The sequence below is a fragment of the Pelophylax lessonae genome (genome assembly GCF_965119305.1).
Source record: "Pelophylax lessonae genome assembly, chromosome: 11".
NCBI classification, from domain to species: Eukaryota; Metazoa; Chordata; class Amphibia; order Anura; family Ranidae; genus Pelophylax; species Pelophylax lessonae.
Window position 1 is genome coordinate 222,075,421 of NC_138778.1, and position 14,995 is coordinate 222,090,415.

Consider the following 14,995-nt stretch of genomic DNA (forward strand, 5'->3'; position numbering starts at 1 on the left):
CCTTCATGTGTCGGTCATGGCGATGACATCATAATGATGTCAGAACAGGGTGGGCTGGAGTACAAATTGTTCTCCTTGTCTAGTGTAAGAAATCAGCTCATTAACATAGCCGTCGCCCACGTAGCGTCAAACAATGAGACCAGATTGGTGACGGGTTGAAGTCAGATATGTGAGCAAATCAGAGGAGGGCCGGAATGGGGGATGGGCAGGCAGGAATAGAGGTTAATGGAAGAATGTAAAGCATTATGTAATGTGCATTCAGTGCTAATAACACCCATCATACCTGATGAGAAATGTAGAATAATAACAAATCACCTGCTGGGGGGGGAGATTTCATGGACGGTAGTCTCCCGGTTGGTTTGGATTCAGGTGGAGTTATGTCATTCTAAATGTGTCTTCTGTTTTTTTCCCGGGTAATAAACACGAGTGCAATGCGTTTTCTTTATGCATGCAATGTTCTGGAAGGATTTGGGCCTGTAGAAAAAATAAAGCCCGTCTCTTCTAATGTCCCGCTTCTATGAATTCATGGACACCATCACAAGGACACCGCCACATGGACACCGTCACATGGACACCGTCCCATGGACACCATCACATGGACACCATCACATGGACACCGCCACATGGACACCATCACATGGACACCATCACATGGACACCGCCACATGGACACCGTCACATGGACACCGTCACATGGACACCGCCACATGGACACCATCACATGGACACCGTCACATGGACACCGTCCCATGGACACCATCACATGGACACCATCACATGGACACCATCACATGGACACCATCACATGGACACCGCCACATGGACACCGTCCCATGGACACCATCACATGGACAACGCCACATGGACACCGTCACATGGACACCGTCCCATGGACACCATCACATGGACACCGCCACATGGACACCATCACATGGACACCATCACATGGACACCGTCACATGTACACCGTCCCATGGACACCATCACATGGACACCGCCACATGGACACCATCACATGGACACCATCACATGGACACCGTCACATGTACACCGTCCCATGGACACCATCACATGGACACCATCACATGGACACCGTCACATGGACACCGCCACATGGACACCATCACATGGACACCATCACATGGACACCGTCACATGTACACCGTCACATGGACACCGTCACATGGACACCATCACATGGACACCGTCACATGGACACCGTCACATGGACACCGCCACATGGACACCATCACATGGACACCATCACATGGACACTGTCACATGGACACCGTCCAATGGACACCGTCACATGGACACCGTCACATGGACACCGCCACATGGACACCATCACATGGACACCGTCACATGGACACCGTCCCATGGACACCATCACATGGACACCATCACATGGACACCGTCACATGTACACCGTCCCATGGACACCATCACATGGACACCGCCACATGGACACCATCACATGTACACCGTCACATGGACACCGTCACATGGACACCATCACATGGACACCATCACATGGACACCGTCACATGTACACCGTCCCATGGACACCGTCACATGGACACCATCACATGGACACCGCCACATGGACACCATCACATGGACACCATCACATGGACACCGTCACATGGACACCATCACATGGACACCGCCACATGGACACCATCACATGGACACCATCACATGGACTCCGCCACATGGACACCATCACATGGACACCGTCACATGGACACCATCACATGGACACCGTCACATGTACACCGTCCCATGGACACCGTCACATGGACACCATCACATGGACACCGCCACATGGACACCGTCACATGGACACCGTCCCATGGACACCGTCACATGTACACCGTCACATGGACACCATCACATGGACACCGTCACATGTACACCGTCCCATGGACACCGTCACATGGACACCATCACATGGACACCGCCACATGGACACCATCACATGGACACCGCCACATGGACACCATCACATGGACACCATCACATGGACACCATCACATGGACTCCGCCACATGGACACCATCACATGGACACCGTCACATGGACACCGTCACATGGACACCGTCACATGTACACCGTCACATGGACACCTTCACATGGACACCGCCACATGGACACCGTCACATGGACACCGTCACATGTACACCGTCTCATGGACACCATCACATGGACACCATCACATGGACACCGCCACATGGACACCATCACATGGACACCATCACATGGACCCTGTCACATGTAGACCGTCCCATGGACACCGTCACATGGACACCGCCACATGGACACCATCACATGGACACCATCACATGGACACATCACATGGACACCGTCACATGGACACCATCACATGGACACCATCACATGGACACCGCCACATGGGCACCATCACATGGACACTGTCACATGGACACCGTCACATGGGCAACGTCACATGGACACCATCACATGGGCACCATCACAGCCATCGGTCATTCCACACTGACAGCCAGGGCCGCTGATAAGCCAGTACAAGCAGTCCTGTTGTTCTGGGCCCAGGACCAGGGCCATCTTTAATATTGATTGGACCCTGGGCAAACATTTTCTTGGGCCCTCCCGAATTCACTTATCAACTATTTGCAGACAATGCGGGCTCAAAGGGCAGCTGCTTTGGGCCCCACAACAATGACTGGGCCTGGGGCAGCTGCCCCTTTTGCCCTGTGTTAAAGACAGCCCTGCCCAGGACCCATTAGCTGAACAGGGGGAGCCCAGGGTAGCTTTATTGTTCATTTCTGCCTAAATAAATAAATGGATTTTACTAGACCACACTCCCGCTCCTACTCGCTTACCAGGGTTTAATTTGCATTTCCCTGGGCCCCATCAGGTCAACAGAGGGGCCCAGGAGGTGGGAGCAGAGGGGAGATTTTTTTTTTTTCATTTTTGAGGCATAGGTGGATAAAGTCAGTGGTGTTGGGGAGGGGTCCGCCAGGAAGGCTGTATGGGGCCCCATGATTTATAACATCGGCCCTGCTGACAGCAACCCCATCTCCATCCTCTCATTAGAATGGAGGTTTCCAAACCTGTTCAGTACAAGGCCTGCATTTTGGATTTAACAAATATTTGTGGGCCAAAAAAATCATAATCTGCTCTATTGGAATGTCTACCAAAGGCCCCCCCTTCAATCCACGAAAATACACCAAAGTCCTTGCTTACATGCAGGAGAGTCCACCAGTAGCTTTCCTTACTTTAAGAAGAGTACACCAGAGTCCTTCCTTACTTTCAGGAGAGTACTCTAGAGTTCTTACTTACATTCAGGAGTGCCCATCTGAGCCCGTACATCTGGGAGTGCCTGTCAGAGTCCTTTCTTACATCCAGGAGAGTCTACTAGAGTCCTTCCTTATATCCAGGAGTGCCGATCTGAGCCTTTAGATCTGGCATTTCCCATCAGAGTCCTTCTTTACATCCAGGAGTGCCCATTGGAACCCTTTCATCCAGGGGTGCCCATCAGACTCCTCCCTCACATCTAGGAGGGCCCATCAGAGTCCTCCCTTACATCCAGGAGTGCCCATCAGAGGCCTCCTTACATCCAGGAGTGCCCATCAGAGGCCTCCTTACATCCAGGAGTGTCCACCAGCGTCCTACATACATCTAGGAGTGTCCACCAGAGTCCTCCTTACCTCTAGCTGTGTCCACCAGAGTCCTCCTTACATCTAGGAGTGCCCATCAGAGACCTCCTTACATCTAGGAGTGCCCATCAGAGTCCTCCATACATCTAGGAGTGTCCATCAGAGTCCTCCTTACATCTAGGAGTGTCCATCAGCGTCCTCCATACATCCAGGAGTGTCCATCACCGTCCTCCATACATCTAGGAGTGTCCATCAGAGGCCTCCTTACATCTAGGAGTGCCCATCAGAGTCCTCCTTACATCTAGGAGTGTCCATCACCGTCCTCCATACATCCAGGAGTGTCCATCAGAGGCCTCCTTACATCCAGGAGTGCCCATCTGAGGCCTCCTTACATCCAGGAGTGCCCATCAGAGGCCTCCTTACATCCAGGAGAGCCCATCTGAGGCCTCCTTACATCTAGGAGTGTCCATCAGAGTCCTCCTTACATCTAGGAGTGTCCATCAGAGTCCTCCTTACATCTAGGAGTGTCCACCAGCGTCCTCCTTACATCTAGGAGTGTCCATCTGAGGCCTCCTTACATCTAGGAGTGTCCATCAGAGGCCTCCTTACATCCAGGAGTGTCCATCAGAGTCCTCCTTACATCTAGGAGTGTCCACCAGCGTCCTCCTTACATCTAGGAGTGTCCATCTGAGGCCTCCTTACATCTAGGAGTGTCCATCAGAGGCCTCCTTACATCCAGGAGTGTCCATCAGAGGCCTCCTTACATCTAGGAGTGTCCATCAGAGGCCTCCTTACATCCAGGAGTGTCCATCAGAGTCCTCCTTACATCTAGGAGTGTCCATCAGAGGCCTCCTTACATCTAGGAGTGTCCACCAGAGTCCTCCTTACATCTAGGAGTGTCCATCAGAGGCCTCCTTACATCCAGGAGAGCCCATCACCGTCCTCCATACATCTAGGAGTGTCCATCAGAGTCCTCCTTACCTCTAGCTGTGTCCACCAGAGTCCTCCTTACCTCTAGCTGTGTCCACCAGAGTCCTCCTTACCTCTAGCTGTGTCCACCAGAGTCCTCCTTACCTCTAGCTGTGTCCACCAGAGTCCTCCTTACCTCTAGCTGTGTCCACCAGAGTCCTCCTTACCTCTAGCTGTGTCCACCAGAGTCCTCCTTACATCTAGCTGTGTCCATCAGAGTCCTCCTTACCTCTAGCTGTGTCCATCAGAGTCCTCCTTACATCCAGGAAAGTCCATCGGGGAGATTGAGGCCAGGTCATGGCTGGCTTGTTGGCAGTGGAAGCTCCAGCCAGGGTATTATTACAGACAGTTCCTGAGGGCTTTATACGATATTGTAGTGGGCCAGATGTGGCCTACAAGACATAGTTGGGGCACCCTTGCATTAGCAAACGATCATCGGAGACATTGTGAAGGGATTTGCAGCATTCTTTATAGTACCACTCACAATCAGAGAAGCACCAACCTTCTCATTTTAATACAGTATAAGATTACTATTGTTTTCTTTATCATAACTTCTCCATCTGAGCTGCAACACTACAAAGGACCAACCTCTATGTACTACAGCCTTGTCATGTGTGCCATCTGGTGGTCATATAATGGAAACACATCATTCTCAATTCAGATCAACAGAACAGAAAAATGGAAGATGCTTTTGTTGGTTTTTTTTACAAAGGCACAAACTGGGGGGCTTTCACCCTGAAACTTCAATCAATACTGCATTGCTCAGTGACATATAAGGAAGATTCGGAACAGACATTCAGAAGTTCAGACTTTTCACACTTTACTGGCTGCATGCTTATTTTGGGTCATTTAATTTTAAGAAAATTGTTCACCGTTCTTTTCAATAAGTTTTATTTTGTTGTAAAAGGAGGTACAAATACAGCATACAGGCAGATGCCCAAAATCAAAGTAACCAACGTATCAACAAAATATTGATCATGCCAAGGCAATACAAACAGCTTGTTTGGCTTGCATATAATTACATTCTGGTAAGCAGTTTGTACTACTGGTGGCGGTCAATTTACACCTAGTGAAGTTTGGCGATTATCAGAACCCTTACTTTTCTTGTGGGAATCTCCTGATCAAGAGACTTTATGAACTTTTTCTCAAATTTATGTGTTATACACTTTTAATGTTTTTTATTTTTTTCCACCTAATTATTGGGGGATACATTTTTATAACATAATATAATCACCATTTTTATACAATTTTTCATTATAAGTTTATTTATGATGTTTTGATTTCACATGTGTTTGAGTGACACTGTTTCACTTTAACCACTTAAGCCCCGGAAGATTTTACCCCCTTCCTGACCAGGGCCTATTTTGCGATTCGGCACTGCGTGATTTTAACGGACAATTGCGCGGTCGTGCGACGCTGTCCTCAAACGAATTTGACGTCCTTTTTTTCCCCACAAACAGAGCTTTCTCTTGGTGGTATTTGATCATTTGATTACCTGTGTGATTTTTTTGATCATGCGCTATAAACAAAAAAAGAGCGTCAATTTTGCAAAAATAACAATATTTTTCACATTTTTTTTATATGAAATTCCCCCCAAAAAAATTTAAAAATCTAAATTTTTTAACATTTTAGGCCAATTTGTTTTATGCTACCTATGTTTGGTAAAATAAAAATCGCAAAAAGCGTATTTTGATTGGTTTGCGCAAAAGTTATTGCGTTTACTAACTAAGGGAAAGATTTTTGTCATTTTTGTTGTTTTTTTTAACGCGTAATGGCGGCGATCTGCGATTTTTTTCGCGGGACTGCGACATTGCGGCGGACAGATCGGACCCTTGACTGACATTTTTGACACTTTTGGGGTTACCAGTGACATTTCTACAGTAATCAGTGCTATATATATATGCACTGTTACTGTAAAAATGACACTGGCAGTGAAGGAGTTAACTTTTTTGGAGAGGGAGGGGTTAAGTGTGTCCCTAGGGGGGTGATTCTAACTGTGATTGGATGTGGCTACTTGTGTAAGAACAGAGATCAACGGTCCTACATAGTAGAACCGTTTGATCGCCATTCTTACACAGGGAAGAATGACAGGCGGCTTTGTTTACATTAGCCACCTGCCTTTCTTCCGGTGTTATGGAATGTCGCGAGTGCCCGGCGGACATCGGGTCCATTTTGGGTGAACTACTGTTTCCACCCCTCCTTCCTGGAAGATGTTATCCCAGAAGCCTCAGTACCTGCAGTCCAGGATAAGCTGACCTTCATCCAAACCAACAACAAGGCACTGCAGGAAGCCGTGAAGAAAGCTCAGGAGAATTACAAAAGAGGTTTTGACAAAAAGAGAAGAGGTAATCCTGTGCTGAAGGTTGGGAACAAGGTTTGGCTTTCCACAGCAAACCTCAAACTCATTTGTCCTTCTCGTAAATTGGACCCAAAGTTTATTGGACCCTTCGAGATTAAGAGAGAAATTAACTCTGTAGCTTTTGAACTGAACCTGCCAAGCTCCTATAAAATCCATCAAGTCTTCCACGTCTCCTTACTCAAACCATCAGTGCCTAGTTCATTTCCTGACAAAAAAGAGCCACCTCCACCACCGGTTACTGTAGGGAAAGACACAGAATTTGAAGTGGAAGCCATCCAGATGGTCGAAGGAGGGGGAGACAAGTTCAATACCTCATTAAATGGAAAGGATATCCACCTGAGGAGAACTCATGGGAACCAGCAAATAACGTGCATGCTCCTGAACTTCTTCAGGAGTTCTTTAACAGATTCCCAAAAAACGGGCACGCCTGGGCATCCGAAGGCTGCCCCTCGGGGGTGGGGGGGGGGCACTGTCGGGGAAGAAGTCCAAGAAGAACTAGCAAATATGCCAATGTCCAATATGGCCATGCTAATTCGCGCATGCGCATTAACGAAAGTCACGCAATGGCGAATCATCATACGTGACGGCGCATCGGCGTACGCAAAGCGTGCTAATTGGCAGTGTTCATTGGCCTGTATAAGGGCATCAGTGGCTATCACAGATTGCTGGATTATCGTCAGCTTTGTATCCTGTGTTCCTGTGCCTTGTTCTTCTTTTTGATGATTACCGGTAACCGACCTGGCTTACCCCTGACCTTCTCTGGCTTCTCTCCTGGCTCTGAACCCGGCTTGCTTCCCGGACCTGCTCCTGCCTATTCTAGATTGACATCCTGTGCTTGACCCTGGCTTGATCTCAACTACGCTTCCTACCTCTGCTCCTGACTGACTTGCTGTGTTTGACCCCTGGCCTGGCTTCTGACCATGTTCCCGCTTACCTTACCCATCTGTCAAGATCCGCCAGCAACTCCAGAGAACCATTGGCTGGAACCACCTTCTCTACCCGTGGGTGTCCTAGCAGCTGGCTTCATCAGACAGCCTCACCTGCAGGCAACCCGGTGCATCTTTGGGAATAGCACCCTCTGTCACCACCTTCAGGGGTACTCTGCACTCAGCCGCAAGTGGAGCAATCTCCTCACCTCAGCCTCCAGTCAGGTACGTAACGTGACGTGACACAGGCACAGCACTGGTTTGAGTGAAGACTCAGGTAAGCATAAGGGAGGTAACTGATATAGTGTAAAAAAGGAAGCGCTGGCCAATCAAATACAGAGACTGATGCACCTGAGACTCCCTGAACACTGGGAGAAAAAAGTTAGTAGATATAACTGAAATGCGATGTCCCAGTATTCCCCACTAATAAGCTGACCAAAACTAATAATTAAAGAAAGTGTAAAAAATGATATGTGAATCTAAAAATGTATGCTCCTTTAACCGGTTCCGGGCCACCCACCGCATATATACTGCGGCAGTGCGGCCCTCCTGCCCAAACCGACATAGGGCTATGTCGGTCGCCTGCCTGCAGCTAGGGGGTGAGCGTGCACCGCCGGCGGCGCGCTTCCGCCCCCACTCGGCAACAGGGACTCCAATGCACAGGGCCTGCCACCCGCGATCGCTCCCCGCTGAGAGAGGACAGTCAGTTGTTGTAAACACATCTGACCGCTCTTCTCTCTAGAATGATCACCAAGCTCCTGTGATCCTTGTATGTAGGCTCAATGATCTCTATGATCATTTCACAAGCCCCGCCCCCATACACTTAGAATCACTCCCCTAGGCTCACATTTAACTCTTTGGTCACCCACAGAGTTAACCCCTTCCCTGCCAGTGTCATTATTACAGTAACAGTGCATATTTCTAGCACTGATTACTGCAGTAATGTCACTGGTCCCCCCAAAAGTGTCAAAAATGTCAGTTAGGGGTCCGATCTGTCTGCCACAATGTCGAAATCCCGCAAAAAATCACAGATCGCTGCCATTACTAGTATAAAAAAAAAACAATAAAAATGACATAAATCTTTCCCGTAGTTAGTAGACGTGATAACTCAAAATACGCTTATTGTGATTTTTTTTTTACCAAAAATATGTAGCAGAGGGTTGAGGGGTGATACTGTACGGTTTTGTATTGCTGTGTCCCCATTGGAGAGATTTCCCTTTACTTCCTGTTACTTTCATTGGAAAAAAAAAAAAAAAATTAATACAGTGTAAATGGAGAGGCTTTTATTGGAGGTTCTGTTCCCTTTTAGGGTCCTTTCACACGGGCTTTCCGATCAGGTCCGGCTGTCAGTTTTCCAGGCGGACCTGATCGGATGCTCCATTCACCTCTGTGGAGACTAGGGTTGCCACCATCATCCCTTTAATCCAGGACACATATTAATTACACAGGTTCTGAGGCTGATATAATGCACATAAGGCACTAAGGCCCCTTTCACACAGGCGGATCGTTCAGATCCGCCTGTCCGTTTTTTTGGCGGATCTGAACGGTCCCCCCATGCATTCCTATGGGGCATCGGATGGCAGCGGAGACATGTCCGCTGACATCCGACCCAATCCGATCCATCAAATCTGGGCGGATGGAAACCCTATTTTCCATCCGTCCAGCGGATCGGATCGGATCGGATGGGATCGGATGAGAACGGACCGACGGTCCGTTCCCACCCGATTTCCCCCATAGAGATGCATGGGGAACTGACAGCTGTGTCTCCGCACACAGCGCGGAGACACAGCTGTCCTCCTGCTGCTCAGCGGGGGATCGGCGGCTCGATCCCCCGCTGAGAAAAACGGAGTCCATCCGACGGACGGATAGTGTGAAAGGAGCCTAAGTCAGTTTAATTACCACCTTAATCAGTCACAGAGCCTGTGTAATTAACGTGTGCCTTGGTTTAAAGATATGAGGTGGGAACCCTAATAGAGGGGCGGATGTCAGCTGTGACATGTCCGCTGCCACCCGCTGCTATCCAATCCCGATCCTGTCCGTGAAATCCAGACTGACGGAAACCCTATTTTCCATCAATCTGCAGGATCGGATCGGATGAAAACAGGCAGTCCGTTATAATCCGATCTCCCATAGAGGAGAGCGGGGATCTGAAAGGTCCGTCTCTGCACAGTGAGCAGACACAGACCTGTCAACCGCCTGCTCAGCGGGGATCTGACAGGTCCGTCTCTGCACAGTGAGCGGACACAGACCTGTCACCCGCCTGCTCAGCGGAGATCTGACAGGTCCGTCTCTGCACAGTGAGCGGACACAGACCTGTCACCCGCCTGCTCAGCGGGGATCTGACAGGTCCGTCTCTGCACAGTGAGCGGACACAGACCTGTCACTCGCCTGCTCAGCGGGGATCTGACAGGTCCGTCTCTGCACAGTGAGCGGACACAGACCTGTCACCCGCCTGCTCAGCGGAGATCTGACAGGTCCGTCTCTGCACAGTGAGCGGACACAGACCTGTCACCCGCCTGCTCAGCGGGGATCTGACAGGTCCGTCTCTGCACAGTGAGCGGGCACAGACCTGTCACCCGCCTTCTCAGCGGGGATCTGACAGGTCCGTCTCTGCACAGTGAGTGGACACAGACCTGTCACCCGCCTGCTCAGCGGGGATCTGACAGGTCCGTCTCTGCATAGTGAGCGGGCACAGACCTGTCACCCGCCTGATCAATGGGGATCTGACAGGTCCGTCTCTGCATAGTGAGCGGACACAGACCTGTCATCCTCCTGCTCAGCGGGGATTGGCAGATCGATCCCCGCTGAGCAGAACTGAATTCGTTGGGCGGAAAGGCCGTGTGAAAGGACCCTTAGGGTGATATCACTTCACTAACACTGTTCATTAGGACAGATGGGGACAGGAACACAGATTACACACAAATGAACCCCTTCTGAACCGCCCCACGCAGCTATATTGCAGCAGGGCGGCCCTCCTGTGTCAAATCACGTACCTGTACATAATTTCATGCACTGGGTCTGGGGCGTGCGCATGCCGCCAGCGACCCTCTGCGGCTGTGACTGGACACAGGGGGAGCCAATCAGTGGTCCCAGCTGACCTGATGTTCCCCGACACCCGACGATCTTTCCCAGGAGAGGCAGAGCGGCGGTCTGCCTATGTAAATAAGACATACCACCGTTCTGTGAGAGGGGAAGATGGAGATCTCGTGTTTCTGCTATCATAGTTGGGAGCAGAGGCGTAACTAGAACCTTCAGGACCCGGTGCAAGAATCCATGAAGGGTCCCCCGGACCCCTAGCCGGGACCCTTCCCTTCAAGCCGGGGGCTCTTCCCACTGATCCTGGGGCCCTTTACTCTCAATGCAGGGCCCTTTATTACGGTCCCGCAGTGGGACCCTTTCACAAGTTCTGCAGTGGGCCCCCTTCCTGCCATCTTGGGGTCTCCCCACAGTGGTGGAATGCCAGGGCCCGGTTGCAAGTGTGACCTTTGCGATCCTGGAAGTTCACCCACTGGTGTCAGTAGTTTTTGTTTTTTGGTATTTTAATGGTATTATTTTTTATCATTTTATTTAATTTTTTTACAATGTCACTGACTATGACTCTGTCCGTTCAGAAAAGGAAGGAGCTGGTAAATTACATATTTACCGACCCCTTCCTGGATGTCTATTGTGACACATCCCCTGCAGCAGCTGGCAGGTGAGAGGAGGGAGCACAGTGGGGGGGGGGGGGGGTCGGGGCAACCCGCCCCTCCTATCCAGGTGTACAGGGGAGCCAGACAGGCCCCCTGGAGCATGGGGCTTGGTTGTGATTGCAACCCCTGTAGTTATGCCCCTGGTTGGGAGCTATGATACTGTGTCTAATGCAGCAGAAAGAGGGAGTGGTGGAGCAGGTCTATGCTGCATCTGAGACCTGTTTTGGGAGGAGATGGATTAATCTTTACAAAGTATACATAGCTCCCAACGGTCCCTGATTTCGAGGGACTATACATGATTTGAAACAATGTCCCTCTGTCCCTCTTTCCACCTCATTTGTCCCTCATTTTGGTCTGATCTATATAGTTGTATATAAAATGCAATTTTTATCTTTCAAAAAGTGTTTCCTGGTGCCAAACCTTTAATCCAATTTCTAAATTGTTACATTTGTAAATTTCAAATGCCAGTATAAAGGAATGTGGTTAACCACTTGCCGACTGCCTAACGCCGATCTACGTCGGCAGTCAGCCCCTCACAGGCAAAGTGACGTAGGGCTACATCACTAGCTTGTGAGGGTTTAGGGAGCGAGCGCGCGCCCCCGGAGGCGTGCTCCCGCGTGGTCACGGACCCCCCCGCGCGTGTGACCAGCGGACCCGATGTCCGCCGGTCACTCGGCGATCGTCGGGGGAGAGGGAGAATGTCAGGCAGCTTGTGTAAACAAGCTGCCTGTCATTCTCCTCGCTGTAAAGACACTGATAAAACGGATCTAGTATGTAGATCCGTTGATCAGTGTCCTTACAGCTCAAGCCACAGCCAATCACAGTAGAAAGCACGCCCCTAGGGATACACACAGCCCCTCCCTTCCAAATAAAGTTAACCCCTTCACAACCAGTGTATTTTTACAGTAACAGTGCATATGTATAGCACTGATTACTGTAGAAATGTCACTGGTAACCCCAAAAGTGTCACAAATGTCAGTCAAGGGTCCGATCTGTCCGCCCCAATGTCGCAGTACCGCAAAAAAAATCGCAGATCGCCGCCATTACGCGTTAAAAAAAAAACAACAAAAATGACAAAAATCTTTCCCTTTGTTAGTAAACGTGATAACTTTTGCGCAAACCAATCAAAATACGCTTTTTGCAATTTTTTTTACCAAACATATGTAGCATAAAACAAATTGGCCGAAAATTTAAAAAAATTTTGATTTTTACTTTTTTTTTGGGGGGAATTTCATATAAAAAAATGTGAAAAATATTGTTATTTTTGCAAAATTGACGCTCTTTTTTTGTTTATAGCGCATGATCAAAAAATCGCACAGGTAAATCAAATACCACCAAAAGAAAGCTCTGTTTGTGGGAAAAAAAGGACGTCAAATTCGTTTAGGTACAGCGTCGCACGACCGCGCAATTGTCCGTTAAAGTCACGCAGTGCCGAATCGCAAAATACCCCCTGGTCAGGAAGGGGGTAAAATCTTCCGGGGCTTAAGTGGTTAAAAAACCTAATCTTTTTTTTTTTGTATAATTCTCCTTTAAGAGGGCGTGGCGGGGGTGTGTTCTATGCCTACATACTTTTGCTAATAGGTGCTCCTCATTCCCATCTCAGAAAGTTGGGAGGTATGGGTATATATGCTACAAAACTACACTTGTATGTTAAAACATTGCACATACTGTATATATAATACCCAGGAGACCTCTAGTGGTGATGCAGCATATTGCATTGAATCAGTACATTGAATCAGTACATGCATTGGTCAGCACAGGTCTGTGGAAGGTCTCCCTTATGTGGTCAGATTCTAGTAAAGAAAAAATATTATTATTGTATCCTGTCCCAGGGGCGTAACTACAAGGGTTGCAGGGGTTGCAATTGCAACCGGGCCCCATGCGGCTCCCCTGTACACCTGGATAGGAGGGGGGGGCGGGGGAAGCATGTAGAGAAATCACTCTCCTCCTTTTTCCTCCAGTAGCTGCAGGAGGAAAATGGAGGAGATTGGTTCCTCTGTATGCTGCCCCCGCCACTCCTCCTATCCAGTTCACTTGTGTTCTGCTGTCTCTGGGCCCCTGTGTGCTCCCCTGGTCCCCCCTCTGTGCTGCTCCCTCTCGCCCCACTGTGCTCCCTTCCCTCTCCTGCCAGCTGCTGCAGGGGATGTGTCACAATAGAGAATCTGGAAGGGGTCAGTAAATATGTAATTTACCAGCTCCTTCCTTTTCTGAATGGACAGAGTCATAGTCAGTGACATTGTAAAAGAAATAAAATAAAATGATAAAAAATAATACAATTAAAATTCCAAAAAATAAAAACTACTGACACCAGTGGGTGAACTTCCAGGACCATAAAGGTCACATTTGCGACCGGGCCCTGGCATTCCACCACCATGGGGAGGCCCCAAGATGGCAGGAAGGGGGCCCACTGCAGAACTTGTTAAAGGGTCCCGCTGCAGGACCGTAATAAAGGGCCCCACAACAAGAGTAAAGGGCCCCAGGATCAGTGGGAAGGGCCCCGGCCAGGGGTCTGGGGGGCCCTTCATAGATTCTTGCACCGGGGCCCTGAAGGTTCTAGTTACGCCTCTGTCCTGTCCCCAAAAGATTTCCAATTACTGTAAAGGGGCACAACCCCTGGCGGCCCTCCAGCTGCACTGGTGGCCACTGATGGGGCTGTACTGATGGCCACTGATGGGGCTGTACTGATATGCTGCACTGATGGGCACTAATGAGGCTGCACTGATGGGCACAAGGCGGCACTGATAAGCTTCACTGATGGGGCTGCACTGATATGGTGCCCTGATGGGCACTGATATGTTGCACTGATGGGCACTAATAGGCTGCACTGATGGCCCCTAATGAGGCTGTGCTGACGGCCACTGATGAAGAGGCACTGATAAGCTGTACTGATGGGCACTGATACGCTGTACTGATGGGCACTGATACGATGCACTGATGGGCACTGATACGATGCACTGATAGGCTACACTGGTGGCCACTGATGGGGCTGTACTGATGGCCACTGATGGGACTGTACTGATATGCTGCACTGATGGGCACTAATGAAGCTGCACTGATGGGCACTGATGGGCACTGATAAGGCGGCACTGATGGGCTCTGATAGACTGTAGTTGTGGTCTGTGGATTACAGATGAAAGGGCGTGTCATAAACAGGAAGGAGTGTGGCCTTTACAGGAAGGGGTGGGTCATATTTCAATTAGGGAGCTGCACAAGTTTAGTCAGGCCTAGGGCAGCACAAAACCTAAATACCCCACTGGTGCAACCCCTGTATGTATGTGCCTCTGATTCCAGGAAGTAAATGCTACATGAACCATCTGCCCTTACTCAAGATGGCCTTGGCCAGAAATGCTAGGGGGGGGGGGCGTTTTTCAAGGTGATTTCTAAACAAAATAAAGCATGAAGACCTGGATG